The 14,453-nt window shown below is 36.3% G+C and overlaps 1 long non-coding RNA gene across 1 annotated transcript; it reads left to right on the top strand.

Annotated features, from left to right (window-relative positions):
* The first annotated feature begins 4,912 nt into the window (after positions 1-4,912).
* LOC134484001 (uncharacterized) lies at positions 4,913-5,989 on the top strand. The gene is made up of 2 exons (XR_015647122.1): positions 4,913-5,216; positions 5,952-5,989. It is a non-coding gene; the product is annotated as an uncharacterized LOC134484001 (long non-coding RNA).
* Positions 5,990-14,453: the final 8,464 nt, after the last annotated feature.

The following is a 14,453-nucleotide window of genomic DNA, read 5'->3' as shown; positions in this document are numbered from 1 at the left end:
AGAGGGGTGCAGATTAACAGTCTTAGAGATTTATGAATAATATGAGCTGCAATGTAACCAGCAAGGCAACCATGCTGGTGTGCTCCTGTGTGGAATAGTGGTACAAATGTTACTCTGTTGACTAACTGCTTCTATTACAGTTAAAGGCTACTCCACAGAAGGCAACAAATACCTGGCATTGTGTATCTGGCAAAGAAAAGTATACTGTAGAATATGTAACTCACAGATGTAAACCTACTCCTATTACTTTGCTAAGGGAACACTGTGGAAGAAGAAGAAGAAAGACCATAAGAGGCAGCTCCTATAGAGGACTGTTGAAAACTAGTATCTTTTACACATGGCAAAGTTCATGAACTACAGCATATGCAGTTGTTTACATCAGACCCACATGAGAAAAAGCCAGTCAACCTCTCAGATTTTATAGAGAGGGGCTCAGAAAACCTTACCTCACCTGAGGAACTCTTGGCAGTTGGTAACTTCCTGAGGGAGGGGTGGTCATTTTGTATGGATTTGACCTATGCTCCAGTGGCTAGATCTCTATGATCATGCACACGGTACTGGAACAACCATACTCTGGACTAGAAAGGAAGACATGAAATGGGAGAGGAGATGTGAGGACTATGGGAGAAGCAGCTCTGACTGGATTCTAAGCTAAAAAAAAATGAAGACGAGTACTATGGGAGGATTTGAAAAGGAGAAGTGGAGGCAGATATTATCTGCAGTTCTAGTATTCAGCTTTTAAATGATGGTTTTTAAACTGGCATATAGAATAAGAGACATACATATTATTTTGTAGGTGGATATCCAGTATTTTGTTTTTGATAAAAATTTATTGAAAAGCTAACTTTGCTTCAGTGCACATTTTGACATCTTTATTATAATTAGATGATCATAATTGTGTGGATTTATCTGAGTATTCTATTATGTTCCATGTTCTACATATTGATTTTTGTTTTTGTCTAATGTTACTTTTGACACTATGGCACTGTTGTGCAATTTAAATTCATTTAAATATAATGCTTTGACCCTTAGCCAGACTAACGAGAGGACACAGAGAGTGCGTCCAAATTAACAAAATCAGAAATGAAAAGGGAGACATAACTACAGATTCAGAGGAAATTCAAAAAATCATCAGATCTTACTATAAAAACCTATATTCAACAAAATTTGAAAATCTTCAGGAAATGGACAATTTCCTAGACAGATACCAGGTATCAAAGTTAAATCAGGAACAGATAAACCAGTTAAACAACCCCATAACTCCTAAGGAAATAGAAGCAGTCATTAAAGGTCTCCCAACCAAAAAGAGCCCAGGTCCAGATGGGTTTAGTGCAGAATTCTATCAAACCTTCATAGAAGACCTCATACCAATATTATCCAAACTATTCCACAAAATTGAAACAGATGGAGCCCTACCGAATTCCTTCTACGAATCTACAATTACTCTTATACCTAAACCACACAAAGACACAACAAAGAAAGAGAACTTCAGACCAATTTCCCTTATGAATATCGACGCAAAAATACTCAATAAAATTCTGGCAAACCGAATTCAAGAGCACATCAAAACAATCATCCACCATGATCAAGTAGGCTTCATCCCAGGCATGCAGGGATGGTTTAATATACGGAAAACCATCAACGTGATCCATTATATAAACAAACTGAAAGAACAGAACCACATGATCATTTCATTAGATGCTGAGAAAGCATTTGACAAAATTCAACACCCCTTCATGATAAAAGTCCTGGAAAGAATAGGAATTCAAGGCCCATACCTAAACATAGTAAAAGCCATATACAGCAAACCAGTTGCTAACATTAAACTAAATGGAGAGAAACTTGAAGCAATCCCACTAAAATCAGGGACTAGACAAGGCTGCCCACTCTCTCCCTACTTATTCAATATAGTTCTTGAAGTTCTAGCCAGAGCAATCAGACAACAAAAGGAGATCAAAGGGATACAGATCGGAAAAGAAGAGGTCAAAATATCACTATTTGCAGATGATATGATAGTATATTTAAGTGATCCCAAAAGTTCCACCAGAGAACTACTAAAGCTGATAAACAACTTCAGCAAAGTGGCTGGGTATAAAATTAACTCAAATAAATCAGTTGCCTTCCTCTATACAAAAGAGAAACAAGCCGAGAAAGAAATTAGGGAAACGACACCCTTCATAATAGACCCAAATAATATAAAGTACCTCGGTGTGACTTTAACCAAGCAAGTAAAAGATCTGTACAATAAGAACTTCAAGACACTGAGGAAAGAAATTGAAGAAGACCTCAGAAGATGGAAAGATCTCCCATGCTCATGGATTGGCAGGATTAATATAGTAAAAATGGCCATTTTACCAAAAGCAATCTACAGATTCAATGCAATCCCCATCAAAATACCAATCCAATTCTTCAAAGAGTTAGACAGAACAATTTGCAAATTCATCTGGAATAACAAAAAACCCAGGATAGCTAAAGCTATCCTCAACAATAAAAGGACTTCAGGGGGAATCACTATCCCTGAACTCAAGCAGTATTACAGAGCAATAGTGATAAAAACTGCATGGTATTGGTACAGAGACAGACAGATAGACCAATGGAATAGAATTGAAGACCCAGAAATGAACCCACACACCTATGGTCACTTGATTTTTGACAAAGGAGCCAAAACCATCCAATGGAAAAAAGATAGCATTTTCAGCAAATGGTGCTGGTTCAACTGGAGGGCAACATGTAGAAGAATGCAGATCGATCCATGCTTATCACCCTGTACAAAGCTTAAGTCGAAGTGGATCAAGGACCTCCACATCAAACCAGACACACTCAAACTAATAGAAGAAAAACTAGGGAAGCATCTGGAACACATGGGCACTGGAAAAAATTTCCTGAACAAAACACCAATGGCTTATGCTCTAAGATCAAGAATTGACAAATGGGATCTCATAAAACTGCAAAGCTTCTGTAAGGCAAAGGACACTGTGGTTAGGACAAAACGGCAACCAACAGATTGGGAAAAGATCTTTACCAATCCTACAACAGATAGAGGCCTTATATCCAAAATATACAAAGAACTCAAGAAGTTAGACCGCAGGGAAACAAATAACCCTATTAAAAAATGGGGTTCAGAGCTAAACAAAGAATTCACAGCTGAGGAATGCCGAATGGCTGAGAAACACCTAAAGAAATGTTCAACATCTTTAGTCATAAGGGAAATGCAAATCAAAACAACCGTGAGATTTCACCTCACACCAGTGCGATTGGCTAAGATCAAAAACTCAGGTGACAGCAGATGCTGGCGAGGTTGTGGAGAAAGAGGAACACTCCTCCATTGTTGGTGGGATTGCAGACTGGTACAACCATTCTGGAAATCAGTCTGGAGGTTCCTCAGAAAATTGGACATTGAACTGCCTGAGGATCCAGCTATACCTCTCTTGGGCATATACCCAAAAGATGCCTCAACATATAAAAGAGACACGTGCTCCACTATGTTCATCGCAGCCTTATTTATAATAGCCAGAAAATGGAAAGAACCCAGATGCCCTTCAACAGAGGAATGGATACAGAAAATGTGGTACATCTACACAATGGAATACTACTCAGCTATCAAAAACAACGAGTTTATGAAATTCGTAGGCAAATGGTTGGAACTGGAAAATATCATCCTGAGTGAACTAACCCAATCACAGAAAGACATACATGGTATGCACTCATTGATAAGTGGCTATTAGCCCAAATGCTTGAATTACCCTAGATCCCTAGAACAAACGAAACTCAAGACGGATGATCAAAATGTGAATGCTTCACTCCTTCTTTAAATGAGGAAAAAGAATACCCTTGGCAGGGAAGGGAGAGGCAAAGATTAAAACAGAGACTGAAGGAACACCCATTCAGAGCCTGTCCCACATTTGGCCCATACATATACAGCCACCCAATTGGACTAGATGGATGAAGCAAAGAAGTGCAGACCGACAGGAGCCGGATGTAGATCGCTCCTGAGAGACACAGCCAGAATACTGCAAATACAGAGGCGAATGCCAGCAGCAAACCACTGAACTGAGAATAGGTCCCCTATTGAAGGAATCAGAGAAAGAACTGGAAGAGCTTGAAGGGGCTCGAGACCCCAAAAGTACAACAATGCCAAGCAACCAGAGCTTCCAGGGACTAAGCCACTACCTAAAGACTATACATGGACTGACCCTGGACTCTGACCCCATAGGTAGCAATGAATATCCTAGTAAGAGCACCAGTGGAAGGGGAAGCCCTGGGTCCTGCTAAGACTGAACCCACAGTGAACTAGTCTATGGGGGGAGGGCAGCAATGGTGGGAGGGTTGGGAGGGGAACACCCATAAGGAAGGGGAGGGGGGAGGGGGATGTTTGCCCGGAAACCGGGAAAGGGAATAACACTCGAAATGTATATAAGAAATACTCAAGTTAATAAAAAAAAAAATATAATGCTTTGGCTGTTATTTCTAAATTGAATCACTTTGGCTGAGCATGATGTTTTGCATTTCCATATTAATTTTTGTATTGATTTTATCTCATTCCTTGAATAGTATCATTATAAAAGTTTGATAACAATGAATCTATAGGTTGATTTGAGTAAAAAAAAATCCATGAGTAGAAAACTATAGCAACTTTATAAATTTTATACACATCTTGATCAAAGAAACATGATGATGTGGGGAAGAAAACTGTAGAAAATATTCTATTCTCTCCAGATTTATGGTACTGGAGTTATTTAAAACCAGTAAAATAGAGATTTTGGTCAAGGGTAAAAAGCCTGTCTCTCTTACAGGTTGTCATGGCTACTGCTTTCCTTCTCAGCAATGACATGACAATTGGCACATCTAGCTGGGCCTGTGAGGTAACTAGCAATGTGGCCTGAAGCCCTGTGGATGTCTTACAAGCCTGCCTAAACTGGAAGGAGCAGGGGTCCTTGGCTTTTTTCCCTGCTTTTGGCTATCCTTTCTGCATGAACTTCACCATTTAGTCATGGACAAAGATTTAGATTTTGATGCAAATGAGCGGTTGCTTGTCACAATTATGATCACGTGGACGGTACTGCTGTTGTTCCTGATAATATTCTTCATAAAACTATGTGTTGCTTTCTACTATTTTGTTCGTAGAAGGCGCAACTTTTACAGCATACTTTAAACAGAATGTGGCCGCTTTGGATACAGCCACATATCAACATTGGTGGAAAACATCAAATTCACAGGTCAGTTTTTATTTATGTTCCTAGAAAACTGAAAAATTTCTATACTTTGAAAATATTGTGGTGAGACAATATTAAGCAGTATAGCATAAATAGCATAATCTTTATCAAAAAATTAAGGATGTAGTGATTTTGATGTCTAGTACTAGCTGGGTTATTTCAGAAGTCAGGATTTGAGAAAGGTGTAATATAAAATTAAATGAGAATTTGGGTAATTAAACATATTTCTATTAAAGTAACATAGAATATTTAGTATGCCTAGAACCATATCTTGCTCCTTTCACTAGTAATTGCAAACTTCAGTATATCTGAAACAAAATGGGAGAAATGATAGTTCTTCAATGACAAAGTTGAAAGACAATTTTGACAGTATTTTAAATTATACTATAAGATGTTCAAAAAGAAAAATGTATGTTAACAACAAATGATTGGATATAAAAGAGTAGAAATAAATAGATTTGCTTTTCACTGACTATCCCTAAAATGTACTTAAATAGAAATTGTAAGAGTAAGTATTTAAAAGAAAATAGCTCAAATTTGATATACATATTTATCATACTTTGAAATATTATCATTTTATTTAAAAGTAAATGCAATTTAGATTCTTTGGAAGGCAAATCATATTTTAAGGAAACTCATACACACTATAAAAAGGAGTAATGTTGGAAAATTTGCTATACTTGTCACTGATTTTAAAAATGAGTTTTAAAATCATTTGTATTTCATCTTTCTTTACAGGCAAATATGAAATCTAAATAAAAAGATCTCACCATCAACTGTTACGTGGATCCATTTACTAAGTACTTGTCGGGGTCCAGCCTTGACATTGGAGATCATCAAGGACTAGGGATACCTGGTAGGCGAGTAAGAAAACCAACAGTTGAGGAAGCTGACGGGCTTGTTCATAAAGTGAGAACTTCTCAACTCGGGAGTCAGAATGTGTTTCAGACTTGACTCAACCCCAGTCTTTTACTGAAATCATACAAGGGAGTTGGGTTACAAAGTTCATAGAGTGGGTGGGGTGGGTAAACGCTTCTTTATTTTTCTGTGCCAACATTTTCCTGTGATACAGAGTAGTGCCAATTTAGAACAGAAAAAAAGGAACTATAAATTATCAAACATAAAAGTTGTGTAGCAAGCACATTTTTTCTACTATCTCCCAACCACCAGTCTCTGGTGAGGTCTGGGGCAGCAGTATTGTGGCTACAAAGTCAATAACTTTCAGACATGTGCAAACATGAGATCATACTGCTAACCCTGTCTGTCTACAAATCATCCTCACCTAACCTGTATGGAGAATTCCTTGGGGCCTGCCATCATCGTCCCTAAACACAAGGAAATCATTGCTGATTTTCTAGGAAACATCTGTATGTTATTCCATCCTCAGTTTTATGATAAAAATGCCCTGCTTTTATTATACAGAACTGAGACTAAGACTGGAGGAACAGCTGCAGATTTACTCATCTCTGCCCGCGACCCTAGGTTGCTTTCATTTGCACCTCGATCCAGTGACTGTAACATTTCTCTTGAATTAATAAACAGCTTTCACTTTAATATTATTGGTAACATCTAGTCCCTGGTTATCAAGAGGGCTCTTACTAGGTCTTGCCAGATCACCAAATACCAGTTTAATCAAGAAAGGAGGAAAATAGATAAGGAGAATGGTAAGTACTAAGAATAGTTGTAGAAATGACATCACGAGGTGCTTGCGCCAAAGAAGCAGTCCTTGGAGCCTCTCAGTACTCATACTAGGGCCCACAAGTGGTCATAGCCTCACGCTCTGAAACATGGTACCCCTGGAAGGTTTTTCTTCCTTGTCATCAGGGGTCCCAGGCATCTCAAGCTTAATGTGGTATATCTCTAATAAGTACTAATGACGTTAAAACATGATTGACATTTAAGTTTAAAAAAATAATGTTATCTTGGAAAGTATAATTTTAAAGACTAAAGCCATATAGATTGGAATATTAAATGCCCAGCTATAAAATTGTGAGAGATCCTCATTTTGAAAGTTATGGTAGAAATTAGTCATAAATCTATTGGTTAACCATGGATCCTTTTATAATGTCTAGTCGCATATTTATTGTCTCTAACTATTGAGTATTTCACATCTCCAGGCTCAGAAATGCACAGAAATTAGGTCAAAATATATATTTACTGGACATGTATGTGCATGTGCCCGTGTGTGTGTGTGTGTGTGTGTGTGTGTGTGTGTGTGTATGCTTGAGGTCCACCAAAAACAACTTTTAAAATTATTAATTTAAATGTTTAGCTTTATCATCTTATATAGTCTTGCATATAGTATTTTCATTTTTAAATTAGCATACAATGTGATAGAATTTATTATACATAAATACAATTGTCCCTTCTTCATTAAACTATTCTCCTTGTCATTCTTTAAACCTGTCCAGAACCCTTTCCCCCAAAAAATCTTCTTGTAGTTTCTAATATACACATTTAAGCCTGCTTTATTCATGACACAACCATGAAATATTTTCTTTCCTTTGCATACCATACATTTTATTGTTTCTGGCCACATTGCTTCATACCTCTTTTTTTTTTTTGGTTCTTTTGTTCGGAGCTGGGGACCGCTTCATACCTCTTATTTCTTCCAACACAGAACTCTTCTATTTTTAACACAAACATGCATATGTACACATACACTTGCACACAATTTTTAAAAATATGGTCGTTTTCCTGAAGAGCATGAACAAACATTTCTTTATCCTGGATAGTATGCCTCACTCAACAAACCAAAAAATTATTCTACATACATTGATCTTGATGAACCAATTAGTTCACTAGGCTTACAAGAGCATGGGCAATTCAACCATGGATATAAGAACATGGTTTACTCCCAAATAGCTGTATAACTGAGAAGCCTTTCCCAGTGTGGAAAACAACTTTCTCCTAGCACCTACATAGGATCCCTCCTTCAGTTAACCTTACACATCCTATATACACTGATATCTCCCAATACCACTTGCAGTTTTTGTTTCCATTAAGTCAGTTCTCATTTTTTCCTAACATATCATCTGTCCTATTACTACTTGTGTGAACTTCCATAGTCCTTCATGTAATTTTTCTCTGTAGAATAGTCTATCGATCTTTATTGTAACTCCTCTATTTCCATGTTACACAGAAGCAAACTCCCATCTACACCAAAGACATTTCCTTAACATTTCTGTTTTACATGTAGCCATGGGTTTAATATTTTATTTTATTGGCATTCACATTCATCTTAGCGTTAATCTTGAGATATTCTATTCCTGATATACAACACTTGAAAAGAATTTCAATTAACAAATTCGTACAGAATATTTATTTATATAGTATTTTATTTATCGATTATGTAAATGCAAAGTAAACGAAGCCAAAATACCTCATCTTTTATGGTGTTTATTATTACTTTTCTTTTTCTCAGTACTTCATTCCAGATGCCAGTCATCTCAGTGGTTACACAATAATTTTTGGGTTTATTCCCCAACTTATATTTATCTTCTCATCAGTTTCTATTTCTTTCCCTTCTTTCTTACTTCTCAGTTTGTTAATTCAGCTGTATTTTTCTTATTCCTTGAGGTAAGTACTTAAATATATGGTTAATTTTAATCTTTTAATGTCAAATATATGCATTTAAATTGGGAAATTTCCTGTTAATTCTTCTTTAATCATATGTTATATATTTTTTCATATTAGTTTTGCATTATTCTTAAAGACCAAATATTATATAATTGAGGACAGTTATTTCTTTATTGTTCCTAAATTTTATATGTAAACATTGCATGATAGTTTTATAGTCTTAGTTTATATTAATAGCTTATATACATTCTTTTTAGTTAAAGACTCTATAAACTTGTTTTAGTCTACTGTAACAATTGATACAAATATAATTTTACACTAGTTTTATTTTGGCTTCAGCTGCTTTTGCCTATTATTAATATAATTTAGTTACTTTAGATTCTTTATTATACACCATTATCAAAATGTCATATGATATAATTTTCTTTTAACTTTTCTCTCGACACATATTTACATTTTAAAACATTTGCAGCTTAATCCTCCTTTGGAATACAATTCTATGACTTTTGTCAAATGTAAACTCTCATATGATTATAATGACAGGCATGCTACAAGATGATTCTTACCACTTTCTTAACTCCCTACTGTCTACTACTGAAGTAACTTCCATATTCCAACAGGTCAATTGTTGATATATTATCTGTATCTATAATTCTACGCTTTCTACTATGTCATAGGAGTTGGAAATGTTTTTTTTCTGCTTATTGCTAAGTAATCGTCATTTTATGGATGTATGTCTATTTGCTTATGTATGTGAGTTGTTTTCACTGATTCATGGTTATGTAAAAAATTTCTTCTACTTTTACTTGTAACGTGTATGAACATTTCTATTCACTTCTTTCATACAATGTCTAGGAGGAAGACAGTTGTTTTATAAGGTAGGTGTACATTTTACTTTACATGCAATCAAAACATTTCACAAAGCCATGGTACAATTAGTCATGCTTATCAAAACCACATTAACATCCAAATTTCTAATATACTTGCCATAATTTGATATATTCAAGTTTTATGGTAATAAAGATTTTTAATTTAGAATGATTTTTAAATTTTCATCCCTGAAAATATATGTACAAATAATACTATACAATCCAAACAGTTCATATTTAAGAATACATAGATACTTATGTATGTACATAAATAAATATATATACATACATGCATATAATGACAATCAAAACACAGGCCATGAAATTGAAAGAGCAAAGAGGTATATATGAGATACTTTGGACAGAGGAGAGAGGAAGGAGAAATGATGTAATTATATCATAATCTCAAAAATAAAAGAAAATATATCACTATCAATTTTTTCAGAAAACGAACATAGATCAAGAAAGACTATAGTGAAGCCCACCTCATTTACTTTTGTTATATTAGTATCTAACATCATCATAGTACGTTTCTGAAAAATAAGAAACTAATATTTACATTTTTAGTTTTTAATAATAATTGTATTAATTATGTTATGTATTTACTTTACATCCTATTCTCCCTCCTCTCCTCTAAGTCCTTCCATTTAACCTCCCTTCACCCCCACCCATCCTTCCTTCCCTTCGACTCAGAAAAGGCCTCTCATCTATAAAAAGTTTTGGAATATCAAGTTGCAGTAAGACTAGGCACATCTTCTATTGAGGCTAGACAAAGCAGTCCAGCTAGGGGAAGGGGATACAAGAGCAGGCAATGTAGTCAGAGACAACCCTACTTTAGGAGTCTCACATGAAGACTTAGCTACACAACTTTACATATGTGTCTCCCAGGAATATTTTCTTGTTGGCAGTTCAGTCTCTATGAGCATCTTTTGACCCAGGTTAGTTTGATTCTGTAAGTATTCTTATGGTGACCTTGACCCCTCTGGCACCTTCATTTCTTCCTCCCCCTCTTCTTCAGGATTTCCCAAGCTCCATTTAATTTTTGGCTGTAAGTATCTGCATTAGTTTCCATCAGTTGCTGTATTAAGCCTCTCTGATGACAATTATGCTTGGCTCCTGTCCACAAGTATAGCATAATATCATTAATGGTGTCCATGGGTTCACTTTCATGACATGAGTCTCAGGCTGAGCCAGTCATTGGTTGGTCCTTCCCTCAAATTCTGTTCCATCTTTACCACTGCACAACTTGTAGGCAAAACAAATTGTGGGTCAAAGGTTTTGTGGCTAAACTGGTGTTCCAGTCCCTCCATTAGAAACCTGGTTTACAGGAGATGGCAGGTTCAGGCTCCGTGTCCCCCATTGCTAGAAGTCTTAGCTGAAGTCACATTTATATATTCCTTGGAGTTTCTATTCTCCTAGGTTTCTAGTGCCTCCCAGAGGTACTCCCCCACAATCAAATTGTCTATCTCTTCTGTTTCCATGCTCACCTTCTTCCCCCTACATACCCTAATCTCTAATCTAGCTCCCCTTCTCAGTGAGATTCAAATGTCCTAAGTTCGGCCCTCCTTGTCACTTAGCTTCTTTGTGTTTGTTGTTTATATCATTCTTATTTTATACTTTATAATTAACATCCACTTATAAATGAGTATGTACCATGTTTTTCTTTCTACGTATGGTTTCACTCACTCAGGATGATCTTTCCTTGTTGTATCCATTTGCTGGGAAAGTTTATGTCATTGTTTTGTATTTACTTCTGGTTCTTTGATGGAATTGCATTGATCAATAGGCCTTTTTTCAAAATGCCAGAACCATGATGTTTTTACTACTATTGATCTATAGTAGAGCTTGAAATTCAGTATGATGATACCTCCAGAAGTTCTTTTTATTGTATAGGATTGTTTTGGCTATCCTGGGTTTTTTGTTTTTCTATATGAAGTTGAGTATTTTCTTTCAAGATCTGTAAAGAATTTATGTTGGAATTTTGATGGGAATTGGGTTGATTCTGTAGGTTGCTTTTTAAAAGTAAGCTTGCCATTTTTCCTGTCAATCCTACCTGTCCCTGAGCATGGGAGATCTTTCCAGCGTCTTATATCTTCTTCAATTTTTTCTTCAAAGATTTGAAGTTCTTGCCATACATGTTTTTTAATTAACCACCAATTATATGGAATTCATATAAGCTCTCCCTCCTCCTTGTACCTGTTAATAGTTAACTGCCTATATGTCTTTGAGGAAGAGTACTGAATCATGACCTCTAATAACTTTAGAAACTGTTAATGCTTATGAGTCTTGGGGAGAGTTGAGGCATCATCTAACTTGATTTTTTTTCTGTTCCAACATGAAGTCCAAAGTACCACTTTCTTTTGATTTAGGACAGTACCTGCATATATATATATAATATATATATATATTATATATATATATATATATGTATGTATTCTTTAGTCTCTTACAACTTTCATTGTCAAGAATCTTGTTAGAGAATCTGTAAGATATTCCCTGATTCGAGGTAATGTTTGGAATTTGGTTGTCCATGCATGGTATAAATATTGTCCTCTTGAATTATCAGCAGCGATGCTAATATGAAGGATATTTGCATACAATTATTCCCATTTACTTTGTGTCATAGAGGGAGTTAGATTCATGAATCCATTCCCCTCCCCCAAGGTAAATAGGCATTTAACAGTCCCTTGAGGCAGGGTCCCATGATGCTTCGTTCTTCACCATAGGCAGTTAACTGTTTCTATGGGGATCAACAGTCATGAGTCCTTATACCTACCCAAAGACATATATGCAGTTACCAGTTAACAGTCACAAGGAGGGAGGGCTCAAACCTCCACCCAGACTTCTAGACAGTTAAGTGTTTCTGCGAGGAGAGTCCTGAAAGGTAATACCTCTCCACAACCGTATAGAGACCAATTTCAGTTCTAATGGGACATCAGTCATGAGGCCATTTTTTTCCATCTTCACCTTGTACCATGCCTTTTCCCGTCTGCAGTATCAAAGGTGGGACCAGAGGAGTGTCTTCAAACACATATATTTTACTTTTTGTCTACTCACACTTTCTGTTAAAACAATTTCTAGTGCTAAGTACATGTGGCCACACACATCCTTAAAGATATATAGTATAAAGACAGTTAACGGTTAACCCCAGAGATGTGGGGGGTGGTATTCTTTACTATAGGATTGTGTGTATGTGGTCTTCACTGGCAGAACTATTCACTGGCAGAACTAAATACCCATGATAAGTAGACTTTTACCCATACTTCTATAAATCACCCTAACTAAAATTAGTTTTTTTATCAAACTAAACTTGAACAAAATTATTTCTTGAGCATATCACCAATTCCTGAAGTACATAGAGATTTATAGAGATTCCCAGGAAAAGATCCCATAATATGTCATCCCCTGATGTGAAACATAACAAAACCAATGAACAGTTTGAGATGAGTCATTTGTATTATTTCTGCTTTGTATGACAGGACATGTAACGGAAGCTAAGCTGTCTGGGGAGAGAATGTCTTGAGGACTATCCTGATACAGCTTTCTGTCTTCTGTGTGTGGCATGGATTAAGATAATTTCTCTCTGCTGTGGTAGTTGTATTTTTCTTGCTATGGGTGAAAAGACATGAATGTAACTATAGCTGATCTTTATGAAGGCAGATTGTCTGTGGGGAAAAGCCTAGCGTATTATTTTTCTCTAAAAAGTGTAGAGTTAGAGTTCTTTCATGAATGGGGGATGTTACAAATGTGAAGTTAGCCCCTGAACTATTGATGAACTAGAGAACATATTATTCATGAATATAGTAGTATATGACCGGTTTCAAAACAGGTCATAATGTCAGCCACATGGACATTGTTGTGAACAATAAGATTTGCAACTATGTAATTGGGTTCATGCTGTTTTCCCAGAAGGAAATTGATCACCTATGGGAAGAATTTCAAAACAGCACAATGCTAAAAACATGTGAATGTTGTCCCCTGTATTGTTTATGAATTGGCAGAGAAAAGAAAAAGGGTGAAGAGGGGGGTGAAGAATGAGAATGAAAGTACAGATTAGATCTGTATTAAGAAGTAAACCCTACTTGAAACATCAAAACCGATGGGTGGAATCAAATAGTAAATAGACAAAGACTGAATATATGTGTTAGAAGAAACCACTCAGACCAGCAGTCCCAACTAACCTGGGTCCCTGAGATCTCTCAGACACTGAACATATACAAAGCAACATACTCCAGTTGATATGAAGCCCCCAACACATATACAGCAGAGCTCTGCCAGGTCTGAAGTCAGTCAGAGTATATGCACCTAACCCTCAAGTAATTTGGGGCCCGAGGGAGTAGGGAGGTCTGGTGGGGTTGGGAAGGGGACATCCTCTTGGAGATGGGGGTGGGATGGGAGGTGGGATGTGGAACAGTCAGAGGGTAGATTAGGATGGAGATAAAGTCTGGACTGTAAAAACAGATTAAAGAATAAAAAAATTAAAAATAAAAAAGATACCTTTTGGGTCCCACTTTTGATACAGAGGAAGTGAAAAACCATAGTGGAAAGTTTCTTCATGAATGGGGAGTAGAAGGTGAAGGCCTTATTAATGAGTCAACACAGGAAATTGTAGTAATTAGGGAATTTTCTTTCACTGAACTGTTTGAATTGAGAAAGATTATAAACAAGAAATTAGAGAGCTTCTCACAACCTGGCTCATACGTTATAGCACATGGGAATAGTTTGAGTAGTATGGACACAGAGAAATTGAGTAATTATTCACCCTTCAAGACAAACATGCATAATCTGAGGA

The sequence above is a fragment of the Rattus norvegicus genome, chromosome X (genome assembly GCF_021556685.1).
Source record: "Rattus norvegicus strain SHRSP/BbbUtx chromosome X, alternate assembly SHRSP_T2T, whole genome shotgun sequence".
Classification (NCBI taxonomy): Eukaryota; Metazoa; Chordata; class Mammalia; order Rodentia; family Muridae; genus Rattus; species Rattus norvegicus.
This window is presented reverse-complemented; position numbering and strand designations above follow the sequence as displayed.